This window comes from Lactuca sativa, chromosome 5 (assembly GCF_002870075.4).
Source record: "Lactuca sativa cultivar Salinas chromosome 5, Lsat_Salinas_v11, whole genome shotgun sequence".
Classification (NCBI taxonomy): Eukaryota; Viridiplantae; Streptophyta; class Magnoliopsida; order Asterales; family Asteraceae; genus Lactuca; species Lactuca sativa.
Window position 1 is genome coordinate 213,532,316 of NC_056627.2, and position 14,676 is coordinate 213,546,991.

Sequence of the window (14,676 nt, forward strand, 5' to 3'; positions counted from 1 at the left end):
AGTTGCTACAGATCCTGATTATAGATTTGAACTAGCTATTCAGCTTGGTAAACTAGAGATTATGAAGGTAAGCATAAGATATTCCAATACTTGACTTTATGAATTTTAATTAATAATAACATATGTTTGTGTATATAGGATATCGCACTAGTAGCACAAAGTGAGTCGAAATGGAAGCAGTTGGGTGAATTAGCAATGTCTACTGGACTGGTATGTGTCATTTTCAATATATTTATTTTTGGTTTTAGATAAATAAATCTAAAATAATAATAATTTATAAAACATTGCAGTTGGAAATGGCTAAATTGCAATGTAGCTACAAGACCATCTACTAAAGCAAGGTTAGTGTAAGAGTTGACGACGAGAACATTGTTCCAAGACCTTCAGTGAGTTATGATAATGTCCCTTAATAGCAATGTAGTATTAGGTTATATAGTTAAGGATGATTATTTGTATTTGACATGTTAGTGCAATGAATTATATTTCTTATTTATTATATTTTATTTTGTATTTTGTATGACATTAACTTTTGTGCAATGGATTGTATTTTTTGTAAATGGTATTTTATTTTCTATTATGAGACATGAAATGCAAATTTAATTTGAAAATTAGTAAATATACAAATAATTTAAAAAAAAAATAAAATAAAAATTATGATACGCAAAAATATGTGTCATCTTTATTTATGACATGGCCTTTCTTGACAGCAACTTTATTGATACGCATTGCGTGTCATAAATGCGCGTCGTAAATGCGCGTCGTCTCTAGAGGACGCACAAAAGCGCGTCGTCTCTCGTTATGACAGGGCCTTCCTTGACACGCATTTGCGCGTCGTCTGAGCATTTTACGACGCGCAATGAGCGTCGTAAAAGGCTGTTTTTCTGGTAGTGTAAATATGGCTGCTTCGCAACCAATGTCCCTTCTCTTGGCAATAGAAACATATAGACTGTTTGTGAATGGTACCATTGTCAATGTCCATGGAAATTTGGTTAGTATATCTTCCAATCAAATTTGCTTTACCAATGCGCCAAATTATTTTAGATTCAACAGCAACAAGCAAATAGGTAAGATCGATAAGGGTCATGTCGAGGTCTGTCATATACCGTCCTTAACGAACCCTCTATATGACTTAGGGAGTGACTGAAGAACCAAGTCAACATCCAGCTTCCTTGAGACATCGACTCCTAACATTCCCAGCTTGTCAATGTGTGACATCATCTCCAAGACATGTGTACACAAAGACCTTCCATCTTGGTGTTTGCTAGCCAATAGGGTCTTGAGTGACCTTCAAAATTTCAAGTCTTCGAACATGTGGGTTAGGGAGAATTATTGGAGGAGGTTGAGGAAGTGAAGTTCCACTACTGTACGAAGAAGGGATTAATCTTTCACCTTGACCGTCTTGTGGAATATCATCTTTATGAGGAAAGCTTTTTCCAAAAGGATAAGCATACCATAGTTGTCAAAACTAGACATCTATAAGGGAGAATTTCAAGTTTTCTTGATTTAAGTCCTTAATATATCACCCAAATGAAATATTAAGGTTACGACCCAACACAATATTTTACAATTCGGAAGAGGGATGCCGTAATCCAATTACAAAATATTTGAAGGTAAGTAAACGATGATTTACCAATTTCCACCATGAAAAACGAAATTGATTATTAAGTTTTAAATGAATTGAGATTCCTAGATTCTTTGAGATTCATTGGTCTTTTCAGTGGCATGTTTAAATCTCAATTGTGCCCTTCAGGTTTGTGACTGGGATATCGAGGATCACAAACAAGGTGTGAATAACCATGCAAATCTGCTTGGTACTCTTAATGTTACAGATCACCTAATAAATGTGCCGGCTAACTACACACGCTCCATTGATCTATGATTAACATCAAGCTACGCCTTTCCATACACTGTCATTCCTAGATTAGTATGTCGGTTAAGCACACACGCTCCACTAACGACTTAACAAGGTGCAAAGTGCAATTTCATGGGTTAGCACCAAATTCACATTTTTCCTAAGTAACTAAGATTAGGAATTTATAAGTCATTTAGTTACTTAAAGTATTAACTATACTTTTAGTGAGAATGTACTATCCTACCCATTCGGCTAACGACCCTCCACTAGTCAAGGAAGCAGTGGCTGAGAGTGGACACCAATTCAACCATTATTTTATAGGCCGTAACCTTATACCCCCTTATAGACCGCGTTCGTGAATGAGGCCTACTAACGGTAAGACTGACTTGTCTTATACATACATACATATATATATATATATATATATATATATATATATATATATATATATATATATATATATATATATATATAATTGTTAAACTTTTAATATTATTATAGTATAAGGGTGTATTTTAAACTTTTAAAATACTAGATGGTTTAATCTATTAATAAATTATACTCTTAATTTAATTAAACTTAAACCATGTCATTATGGAATTATTAATTTTCTTTTAATTCAACACTTTAATTAATTTAATAAAGTCCATAAGGTGTAATTTTAACTACTCAAATACTTCAAGGTTCTAGATATAAAAAACCAAAATTAAAAACTATTTAATTAATTTTTTTTTTTTAATTTATGAACCCAAGAGTTACACCTTTTAGTTACAAGAGTTTCATAATTTGAGACTTTTCAAATACAAAAACTTTGATGACATTTGGAATCGAGTTTGAATGTAATTCGAGTATGAATTGAGTAAATGATTTAAAAAGAAGAACAGAGAAGTAAATAGAATATTTGAGCAGCTCGTATTATGCTTTTCAGTTTACAAAATACAATGACTAAACTGTAAATCTCTATTCAAGACCCACTTGATCACTATTACAGATCCCTATTTATAGGAGAATAAAAGCATAACAATACTAAGGACTAAGAGTTAAGACTTGACTTTATAATGCCTTAGAAAAATAACAATACATCCAAAGACCTATATATACGAAGACAACAGATACTTCATAACAATCAAACTGACCCTTCGACTATTACAACATTCTAGCCCTTACAATCTCCCCCTTTGGAATCAAGGTCGAAGTCTTCAAGACGTCAGTGATTGAACAGCATACATCAGCACTCTTCGGATTTCCATATACCATGAGATAACTTTCTTTATCTCTTTCTTGTCTCCTTCATTGTTTTTCTTGCAGTGGTTCATACGAACAATTAAATTCGAATATTGCGAATTTGAGTATCTCTCCACTTCACAAGTTTGAAATAAAAATCTTTTAGCTCTTCTAGCTTTATCTTTACCTGCAAAAACAATCCCCAGTGGCTTTAAACAAATTTCACCATCTTCGTACTTGTTCGGCTTAGTCTGTTTCTTCGTTGGTGCCATTGGTGCAGTTATGTCGAAGCCTTTGACAGTAGCAAGTTCGACATCTGTTTGAGCCAAACACTCAAAGTAATTCTCCAAAAATATTTTGATGTGCTTGCACCCAAGATTAAAAACATCTGGCTCAGTGTCTTGAAGAAAAGAAAATGATTTGTGTTTGAGCATCAAGGCGATATTGATTAGATCATACGTATTCATCAAAGGAAAGTCTGCCACTGTAAATTCTTTTATCTTTCCACTTGCTCTTGCCACAGTATACTTGAGATTTTCAAACTTACCTTCGAATACGACATCCCTTTTTATGGATATCACCTTTTTAATCTTCTCTGAAAACCACACTTCTTCCTGAGCTTTAGCCAACACTGCATGAAATCTTATTTTCATCTTCTTTCCCTCTTCGGTTTCCAATGATTTCATTTCAGCTTTGAATTGTGGCATAACAAACATCATTTCATTGACAGGAAAATCAAGTTGACCAAAATTTGTGTTTGTAACCACATAGCTCTTTTTAGGGACCTTCTCAAAAGAATACATGTGATCAAACATCACCCTGGATTCTTATGTTTCATAGTTGTAAACTTTCAAAGGATCACCCTTGTCAACTTTCGAATTATCCAAAGCTCTTTGTCTCATTATACTCTGAACATGTCTCATTCTTTCAATCTCAGCTGCCACCTCAACTTTCTTCTCTTTATTTGACTTCTCAATTATAATTCCTTTTCCCTTGTCTTTGATGTTTGACGAAGCCATATTCTTTGAAGAAGAGACATCAATTTGTTTCTCAATTAAAATACCTTTTGATATAGGTTTTGAAATTGGAACTGTTGTAATCACAATCGAAATGACTGGATCAACTGAAACAACAGTTGGCTTTACTACCACCTTCGTAGGGTATACTTTTCTGACTACCTTCGCATCTTCGGTTGTCTTTATTTGTTCCCAGCCTTTGTATGATCAATCTTTTCTCCCCCTTGCACCCCTGTGAAAGCAGGTGGGGCATCCGATACGTTTGGTAAAAGGCTTGAAATGCGAAGTAGTGGAGCCAAATTCTTGTGTAAGATGGCTTCGAATTGAGAAAATTTTTGAGACAGAAATTCTTGAGAAATAATCGAAGAGACATTCTTCGAAGACAAGTCTTGTAATTCTTTCAGCAACCTGACCAATTCTCCAAAACTTTGTTCTTCCTTGGCATAAATAGTTGTCAGTTGTGGATTTATCTGCTCAAACATTTTGACACATTTGACAACAGCATCAAAAATAATGTCAATTTTCTGATTTGCTAAACTGTAATCCTGTTGAGCAATCTGAACTTCCTTCTACATGTCTTCGCGAAGTTCTCTGATCTGTAAGTTGACATCCTCTCGTACTTTCTTGACTTCCTGTACGAAGAGCACATGACGCTCCTTCGTAACCATTTTGAGATCTTCCAACTCTCGTACAAAATCAGATCTCTAAGAATTAATACGATTCTCATTCGAAACATCATGCTGATCAACTTTTTCAAGAACACGACTCTCTAAATCCCGAATGAGCCCAGATGCCTTCGAAATCACACGACCTTCCATCATCTTGATTAAGGAATCAACTTCCAAACTTGTAACCCCACCACTACCCACATCAGCTTGTGATTGCAAGATTGAATTCAATTTTGAATTCAAGATCTTGAATTGCTTCATTATCATCAACATGTGGTCTGGAAAATCTTCTTCGGAATGATCAAAATGAAGAGCTTCGAATGTACCTCCAAAGCCTTCAGTATCAGTTTCATCATCAGCAGCCATAGTTTCATCAATTGGTGATGATGGGTTCGGTGGATCAGTTGATTGAGTTGAAAATATGGTAATGAATGGTTGATCCATGATAGATTGAAAAGTAGGAGAATCAGTAGTCGATGTAACCTGAGGTAATGAAACAACATGAATTTGTTCAGTAGGCTTCGAAAGACCAACAGACACACTGGTCTTTGCTTCTTCATGAATTCGAATCTCCGGTGTTTCAGGAACTTGCTCTACATCTTTTATTCTTCTTTAGAAACTTTGCAAGATCTTCAGCCCTTCGCTTTTTGGATGATGGAAACACCGGAGCTGGAATTTCCTTAACAGTTACACCCTGATGTGTAACTTGTGTTTTCTTAACAAGCTGAGACGAAGACTTTCGCTTTATTTTTAATAGACGAAAAACTCATGTCTTCGATGGAATAGTTTCTTTTGAAGGGGATGCTTCAATAACGGGTGTATCAGCAACTACTGTTAAAATGAGAGAAACATCTTCACTTGTAGCAGATTTAGTTATTGGAGATTTCTTCTTCTTCTCATCCTTCACCACTTTTTCTGAAGACCCAACATCTGTCTTCTTCGATTTCTTGGATTTCCTCTTCTTTTCTTCATACAACATTCATGTCACAACTGTTGTATCAATTGATTGCAAATATGACACCAAAAGTTCATTTGTTGGATCCACCTTCTTGAGCATCGCATCCGGAATACAAACTATGGATGTAAAAACCTCAGGATCATCAGCAACTTCCTTCGGACTGCCATACATGTGAAACACTGCTTTTTCTTCAAAATCGGGAACTTCGATCTTCTCCTTGTTGTAAACATATTGAATAATCAAACTCCAATATCGAGCACATGATATTCCCTGCTTGGCACTTGTCTTGGAAATACTTGTTAAAAACTCTGTCCACAACTGTTCAGAGTAATCAACATTCAGATCATAATAAATCCCTGCCACCATTGCATAAACTTCCATTCATCCTTTGTCGAGACCTACGGTTCTTCCAGTAAGAAATCGAAGAAAAATGCCGAACAAGAAATTCCATACCGTAGGTAATCCAGACTTCTTAAAGTCACTGATACGCGTCAATGGAGGTTGATGTCCCATTTCGTTGAACATGAACACTACTTGGGAAGATGAAATTTCGTCATACGTACCAGTATTCGGAATCCCCAAAATTTTGCAATATAACTGCTTAGATACCCTAATACGAGTATCATTCACCATTGTAAATTCCACGCAACCAGTCTCCTTGTTGTACGATGCAGTGGAAGCAGCCTTTGATAACCACGACATAGGAACAACAAAGAAATCAAACATAGCTTTGGACAGAACCGAATTCTATAAAGCAACCACCAACATTTTGAGTTCATCCGGATATTTGGATAAATCCGACTCCACTTGGTAATTTGAACCTTAGATCTTCAAGATTGGAACACTAATGACTTCTTCAGTTGTTGGTGATGATGTAACACTGTCTTGTTTGTGAGTCGCCATTGATGAGTATGATCAAGAAGATGATTGAAGAAGATAACTGTTTGAGAGATGAATTGTAAAGAGAACTTGTATGACTGAGAATGTTTGATCGCGTAAAGTGTTATAGACATCTGAGTTCCCTTTTTATATGTAACCCTAGAATTTTGAATTTGAAGCGGGATACATGAAATGCTTGCTGACATGGCGCCTTGAAAGACGGGTCGTACTCATCAAAAAGTAACAATCGTAACTGTTAGCACGCCTAAAACTCGTATCGTATACCATACGTCACCAAGAGACAAGACTGTTTGATATTCCCCAAAAGAAGTGTAACCGTCGGATTCCTTCGAATAGAGGTAAGGCTCTTTCGCTTTTGGGTTGAAAAAATGAAGTCATATGCCAGAGATTTGAAATCATCAGTTTGAGTTGGTAACACTCAAACCTCAAGGATTTCGTGTGTGCTGTGTTCAAAAAAAAATTATAGAAGAAATAAATAAAAAAAATTTGGAAACCTGTAATGTCAAAAATTTAATTTGACACAAAACAATTGAATCCCGGGCAAAGATTTCTTCGAAAATTATCAAGAGAGATAATTAACAGCTTGCATGGTTTCCCGTGAATTACAATCGATAACTTGTAGAGAAGTTTCGAAGGGTTTCTTTTATAAGGCAAAAGGGTGGCTTCGAAAATTTCGTTACATATCAACCTTAACATAAGATGATAAATTGTAACCTTTTAACATCTTTTCCATTTTCTCCATTTCGCTCTTCGAATCCTTCTTTACTTCTTTTAGCTTTTCATCCACTCTGTTTTTGTTTTCAAAATTACCCTTCGAATCCGATGACTTGTTCTTTGTATTAAAAGGTTTCTTAAAAAATTTATTTACTCGATTGTTTGAGTAAAATGCAACAGCCTCATCATCAGAATTCATCAGAAAACCTTCTTCTTCATCAGATTTTAATTTTTCACTCTCTCTTTCTGAACCCTTCGAAATGAGTGCCAATGGTCCACCAAGACTTGTCATTGTTTCCTCAGCTATTTCATTAACCTCATTTTCATGAGATTTCAACTTATTGTACAAGTCATTTAATGTCGAAGTGTCAAAACTTTGCTGATTTTTCACCATCATACTTACACTTCTCCATTCCTTTCGAAGTCGCATTACAAAAATCAAGTTGAACTCCATTGATGACCTTATGATACCATAACGATTACAACGGTAGATTAACTCGTTGAATCGATCATAGTAAACTTCAATGGATTCAGATTCCTTCTGTTTGAAATCCTTGAGTTCCACTAGACATTGTTTCACAGATGTGATCTTTGTCTTTTCACTGCCTTGAAATTTTTCTTTGAGATTGTTCCAGATTTCTTTAGCTGTTGTACATGTACTGACATAATTGTACACAACATGAGGAAAAGCACCTCTTAGTTCCCTCATGCATTTCTTCTCCAGTTGTTTTAAATGATTGGATTGATTTTCAACCTCTGAACTGCTTGAAGATGCACCGATTGACTGAACTGTTGCAGGTGGATTTATTTCACCTGAAATGCAATTCCATAAATCCTCATCCAGTCCGTTCAAGTAGTCTTGCATACGATCTGCCCACTGATCGTAATATTTTGGAATTAGCATCAGAATCTTTGTGGATGATCCAAGTAAATGAAAAAATTATGTCATTGAGTTAAGATTGAATGACGCCATTGTTGTACGAAACAAAACTTCAACAATAATATGAAAACTTTGAGAATTTGAAATCAAATTGTATATTTCAGATTATAATCACACTACGAACAACCAATTCACAAAAATATTCTCAAAATCAGATCCTAGACCTAGATCAAGAAGAATTTTCACATATAAAAAGAACGGAAACTTTTTGAATCAAACAATAGATTCAAAAATCTTTTTGAACGTATGAAAATCAGATCACGGAAAGGATTCCTGCTCTGATACCAATTGATGAGATTTGGAATCGAGTTTGAATATAATTCGAGTATGAATTGAGTAAATGATTTAAAAAGAAGAACAGAGAAGTAAATAGAATATGTGATCAGCTCGTATTATGCTTTTCAGTTTACAGAATACAATCACGAAACTGTAAATCTCTGTTCAAGACCCACTTGATCACTATTACAGACCCCTATTTATAGGAGAACAAAAGCATAACAATACTAAGGACTAAGAGTTAAGACTTGACTTTATAATGCCTTAGAAAAATAACAATACATCCGAAGACCTATATATACGAAGACAACAGATACTTCGTAACAATCAAACTGACCCTTCGACTATAACAACATTCTAGCCCTTACAAACTTGAGGGCATATTTTGTTTGAAATACCTTTGATTTCCATAACTTATGAGTTTAATGTGGTTTTTATGGAAAAAAATTCATGTTCCATAACTTGAGGACAAGTTATGGAGGACTTTAAAGAACATTCAAATTAATATTTTAACAAATAAAAATTATCATATAATTTATCTATGATCTAGTTACACTCATAAGTCAAGACAATTCATATCAAGAATTTACAAGAAATTAGCCTATCATATAAACTAACACAAATCTTGAAATTTTGACAGTTATCATTTAATTGGACAAGGATAATCACTACCATTTCAGAAAAAACAGATTTTATGATATAACACAGTTTATGGTAGTGATCCTAATCCAATTCTGGCCAAAAAACCCAAAAAATTGCAATATGATCATACAACTCGTCGAGCCCAACTATGGACTCATGGAGTTCAAGGCAAAATTCATCCTACTCGTCGAGTCCAAGCATGTACTCGTCGAGTAGGTGCTGCCAAAACAGTTTTTTCAGCTTTGGAAAAATAAGCCATGCATCAAATATAACAAAAAACAAACCTGACTCTGATACCACTGTTGGGTTTGTATACTACAACATCCTGTGGTCCACATACAACCCTAAATGCTATGGATCTATGTTTTTACTACTTATATATGCAAAAAAATTTACAAAGCATAAAGCCTACAACTAGCATACAATTAAAATAAACAACATAAAAATGAGTTATATAATTACTCCTTGTTGTAGCTTGTAGTTTTGGCCTTTAAGAACTTAGCACCTCAAATGGTTTATAAGCACCATGAACAAATGGAGTACTTTTGAGAGAGAATATGAAGCACTAAAATTAGGCTATGCTTCTCCAAGAATGCATGTTCCATACACTTGGGTTATGATCCATGTTTCATGTGGGCTAACTGTTCATGGATACTTACAGAAACTTAGCCCATCGTTGATTCATGTTTTATGATTCGTGTATATTAACTGGGGAAATTCCCAATGTGTTGTAACATAAAGATGTTACAAACCTTTTGTTATTTTGTGGATAAGATCCCAACTTTTGGATAACATGAAAATGTTATAAACCTTAAGTAATCAGTAGGGTAGGTGTTGGGTTTTGAGCTATCTAACACTTCCTAAGTGTGCATGCAACCCTAATAAACCTTGGATCTAAGTTTGTCTAAATACATGCAAAATAATAATTTTCCAAGGTTCATAACCTATCTAACATGGCATGGGGAACATTTCAACATAAAAGAGTTAGAAGAGATTACATACCTTTCTTTGATGAGTTTGATTCTTAAGGAGTTTGAGGGCCAAGCACCAATAGTGTGAATGTCTCAAATGGAATCACAAATCACCACAAACACTTGGAAACTTTGAGAGAGTGTACACACACACTTATATTTTTGGCCACACACAAGCACACACACTAGTTCACTAGTTGCCATTTCATGCACCATAAGCATACTTATATAGTGAACATGGTTAGGGTGAAACCCTAATAACCCATGACCTTTCCTTTTCCAAGGATCCATGGGTTAAAAGCTCCATGGATCATCCATGGACTTCCATCCAAGCCTAGCCCATTAACAAAGGAGTGTTAGCCCACACCATATAAAACCAATAGCCCATAATCTAATTAGACTTCCTTTTAATCTCTAAATTAATTCATAATTAATTTAAGACTAAGACTAATTAAATAACATAACCTCATATTAATATATTATAACTTATAATATATTAATAAACATACGTGTATAACTCTCATAAAATTATCCATAAATTGTTCGGGTGAAATGCAACCCAAATGGACCATGCCGGGTCGGGTCAAGTATATACCAAATAAGTTATGGACTTAGAAACCTTATCCAACAGACTCCCACTTGGATAAGTCTAATAACTCTATTTGCCTATATAACTTCAGGAACCAACCAACAATTGTAGCTCTCGAAAACTCTGTTGAACTATGAAGCGCCATTTTAAGACAAGGGATCATATAATCCTCTGTTCTCATGATATCAACCGGACAAACACATGGAACTATGTCTTGCTTATTGTCTGGCAGTTGTTTCTCGATTTTAGATTTGTTTGACATAGACCTTTACTGAACACATCAGTTTAGTTCTGACCGGGCCCGGTACATGGGTCAACACAAAATCATCAAGGGGCCCAGATATCGCTTCTATTTCTAGAAGGAACAGATAAACTTCGACTCATATGCTTGTTCTACTACTTGTTGAATTGTACACAAAGGCACGTTTTATAACATCAAGTTACTGATGCGTTTTCGTGCAATTAATGCACAACCAACTCATAGGTAACAACTCATATCTCTAGGTTTTGAAGACTTATATGATATTATCGTCTCACGATCACTCGAGATAAATTCCATGAAGTGATACAAGTGAGCGTGGGTTTATACCAATACTCATAGCTTATGAGTACTCATGAATGTTGCAACAACCATTGCCATGTCTAAACACCTTTAGCCATCTACAAACCCAATTCATGACAATCTTGATTCATACCTACTTCCGTCGTATAACCGATTGTGGAGGTTTGAATAAATTAATTATTGTGGAAGTCAAAACATGCAAAACTGAAACAATAGTAAATAATTGACAATGATAGGAACACTTTACTCATAAATAAATCACAAATTTGATTCATCATCAAACGTCGATTACATTTTACAAGTTTCAGGAAAACTATCTAATCTGTAAAACTAATATCATCCCTCAGCCCGATGCGCCTCGCATGCTGAAAATGCTTAACCCTCGTCAGTCCCTTCGTAAGGGGATCTGCAGGATTCTCATCCGACGATATCCTCCTTGTCACGAGGAGTCCTTCTTCAATCTTGTGTCTTATGAAGTGATATTTTCTGTCAATGTGCCGGGATCTGCCATGATCTCTTGGTTCCTTGGCTAAGGCAACTGCACTATTGTTGTCACAGAAAATCTCCATAGGTTCCTTAATAGCTGGTATAACTCCAAGGTCTCCGATGAAGTTCTTTAGCCATATCGCCTCCTTCGCTGCTTCACTCGCCGCTATATACTTTGATTCACAAGTCGAATCAGCCACCGTCTCCTGCTTGGAACTCTTCCAAGAAATTGCCCCTCCATTTAAGGTAAAGATCCAGCCCGACTGAGAGCGAAAGTTATCCCTATCAGTCTGAAAACCAACATCACTATACCCTAATACTCTCAAGTCATCACTCCCACCAAGGGTAAGGATCCAATCCTTAGTCCTCCGCAGGTACTTGAGAATGTTCTTTACCGCGGTCCAATGAGCCTTGCCAGGGTTCCCTTGATACCTGCTGACCATGCTCAAAGTAAAAGCCACATCAGGGCGGGTACAAGTCATAGCATACATGATCGAGCCAACAGCGGAAGCATACGGTAGTTGGCTCATCTCAGCTATCTCTGCCTCTGTACTCGGACTCTGAGTCTTACTGAGTTTGGCATTGCTTTGGATCGGTAAATCTCCTTTCTTGGAATTCTGCATGTTGAACCTTTTCAACACCTTATCCAAGTAGGTACACTGACTAAGTCCAATTAGTCTTTTACTCCTTTCTCTTAATATCCTTATCCCTAGGATATAGGCAGCCTCCCCTAGGTCCTTCATAGCAAAGCACTTCCCAAGCCAGGACTTAACCTCCTGCAAGGTTGGGATGTCATTTCCTATAAGTAGTATGTCATCCACATATAGTACCAAGAAGCTAACTATACTACCACTAGCTCTGACATACACGCAAGACTCATCTTCACTTCTTGAGAAGCCAAACTCTTTGACATTCTCATCGAAACAAAGATTCTAGCTACGAGATGCTTGTTTTAATCCATAAATGGATTTCTTAAGCTTACATACTCTATTAGGGTACTCTGCACTGACAAAACCCTCTGGCTGATTCATGTACACATCCTGAGCCAACTTTCCATTAAGGAAAGCGGTTTTGACATCCATTTGCCATATTTCATAATCATGAAATGCTGCAATGGCTAGCATGACCCTAACAGACTTAATCTTTGCTACCGGCGAGAAGGTTTCATCATAATCAATACCCTGAGTCTGAGTAAAACCCTTCGCAACCAGTCGAGCCTTATAAGTATGCACTTTTCCTTCCATGTCGGTCTTCTTCTTGAAGATTCATTTGCACCCGACTGTTTTACGGCCTGGTACATTGTCAACCAAGTTCCAAACTTGATTGTCATACATGGACTGTATCTCGCTGTCCATAGCCTCCTTCCATTTAGCAGACTTCGGGCCTTCCATGGCTTCCTTAACACTGCTAGGTTCATCCAAATTTACCAGTGTACTATCGTTGATAAACGTATCACCTTCCATAGTAATATGAAAGCCATAATAAAACGAAGGTGTGTTCCTAACCCGTGTGGAACGCCTCGGAGGTACAGACATGTCAGCTTGCTCAACAGGAGTTTCCTCCTCAGGTTGATTGCTAGTGTCTGAGGTTCCTTCACCAATTGCTTCTTGAATTTCTTCAAGATCAATTTGCCTCCCACTGTATCCTTGGCTTATAAATTCTCTCTCACGAAAGACCCCTCTTCTTGCTACAAAGACCACATTCTCACTGGGTCTGTAGAAGAGGTAACCGAAGGATTTCTGTGGGTAGCCGATGAAAATACACCTTTCACTTCGGGGTTCGAGCTTATCATGAGTCTCACGCCTCAAGAAAGCCTCGCAACCCCAAATATTGATGTGGTTCAAATTGGGAACCTTCCCAGTCCACATCTCATGAGGTGTTTTGGTAACCTTCTTTGTAGGGACTAGATTAAGGATATATGGGCGGCAGTCTCTAAGGCATACCCCCAAAAAGAGATTGGTAGCGAAACTCGACTCATCATAGAGCGAACCATGTCCAACAGGGTTTGATTACGCCTCTCAGCTACACCATTCAGCTGTGGTGTCCTGGGAGGAGTCAATTGTTGTCACACCCCCAAACCTGAACGGCGGAAATGTTCGGGGGCGGATGACTTCCTGTGGTAGCGTAACAAATGAATACATAGTAAAGAAAGCAATACATCCATCATATATATAATTGAAAGTTTACATTAGTCAAAAGTTACATGTTCAAAACTTAATTACAATATGATGTCAAAATACGAGATTAAACTGGCGCCGCAGCATCCCTTCATTAAAAGCGAAATGAATACCTGAAATTACTGATTTCCTGGGACATACAAGTAATTTTGAAAGAGTAGATCAGCATTTAAGCTGGTGAATTTCATAAGTATTTAAGTGACAATGTTTGAATGAAATGAAATGTTTTATCTCTGTTTGTTTGTGTTTAGAAAATCCTATATTTTCTACTAGTATAAAAGTAGCCTTCACTCAAGACTAATGTTTGTTTCCAAAATGTATGTAAATGTAAAATAACCAATGAGTTTGAAAACCTTGTAAATCAATGCATTTTTAATACCCCTTGTGAGTTTTATAACCATACTATTGACTCTGAATGCCTATACACAACGTTCTTCAGGCGTTGGAATGTTATGACGTTTGTCACCCCAAACGGTGGACTGCAGCTAACAGTCAGGGCGCGGGTTGTCAACCCGTATAGATCTATACACAAACACCACGCTCCCCCTCCAAGGGATTCTGGTATATAATACAGGACTTGAAATGTGTACTCGAACGTACATGAAATTAGTGTCTCACAAAACCGTGGTATAAAAACAGATCTGCTTGTTAAAATGTTACGTTTGTTCTTGTATACGCAAGTAAACTTCTTGAAATATGTG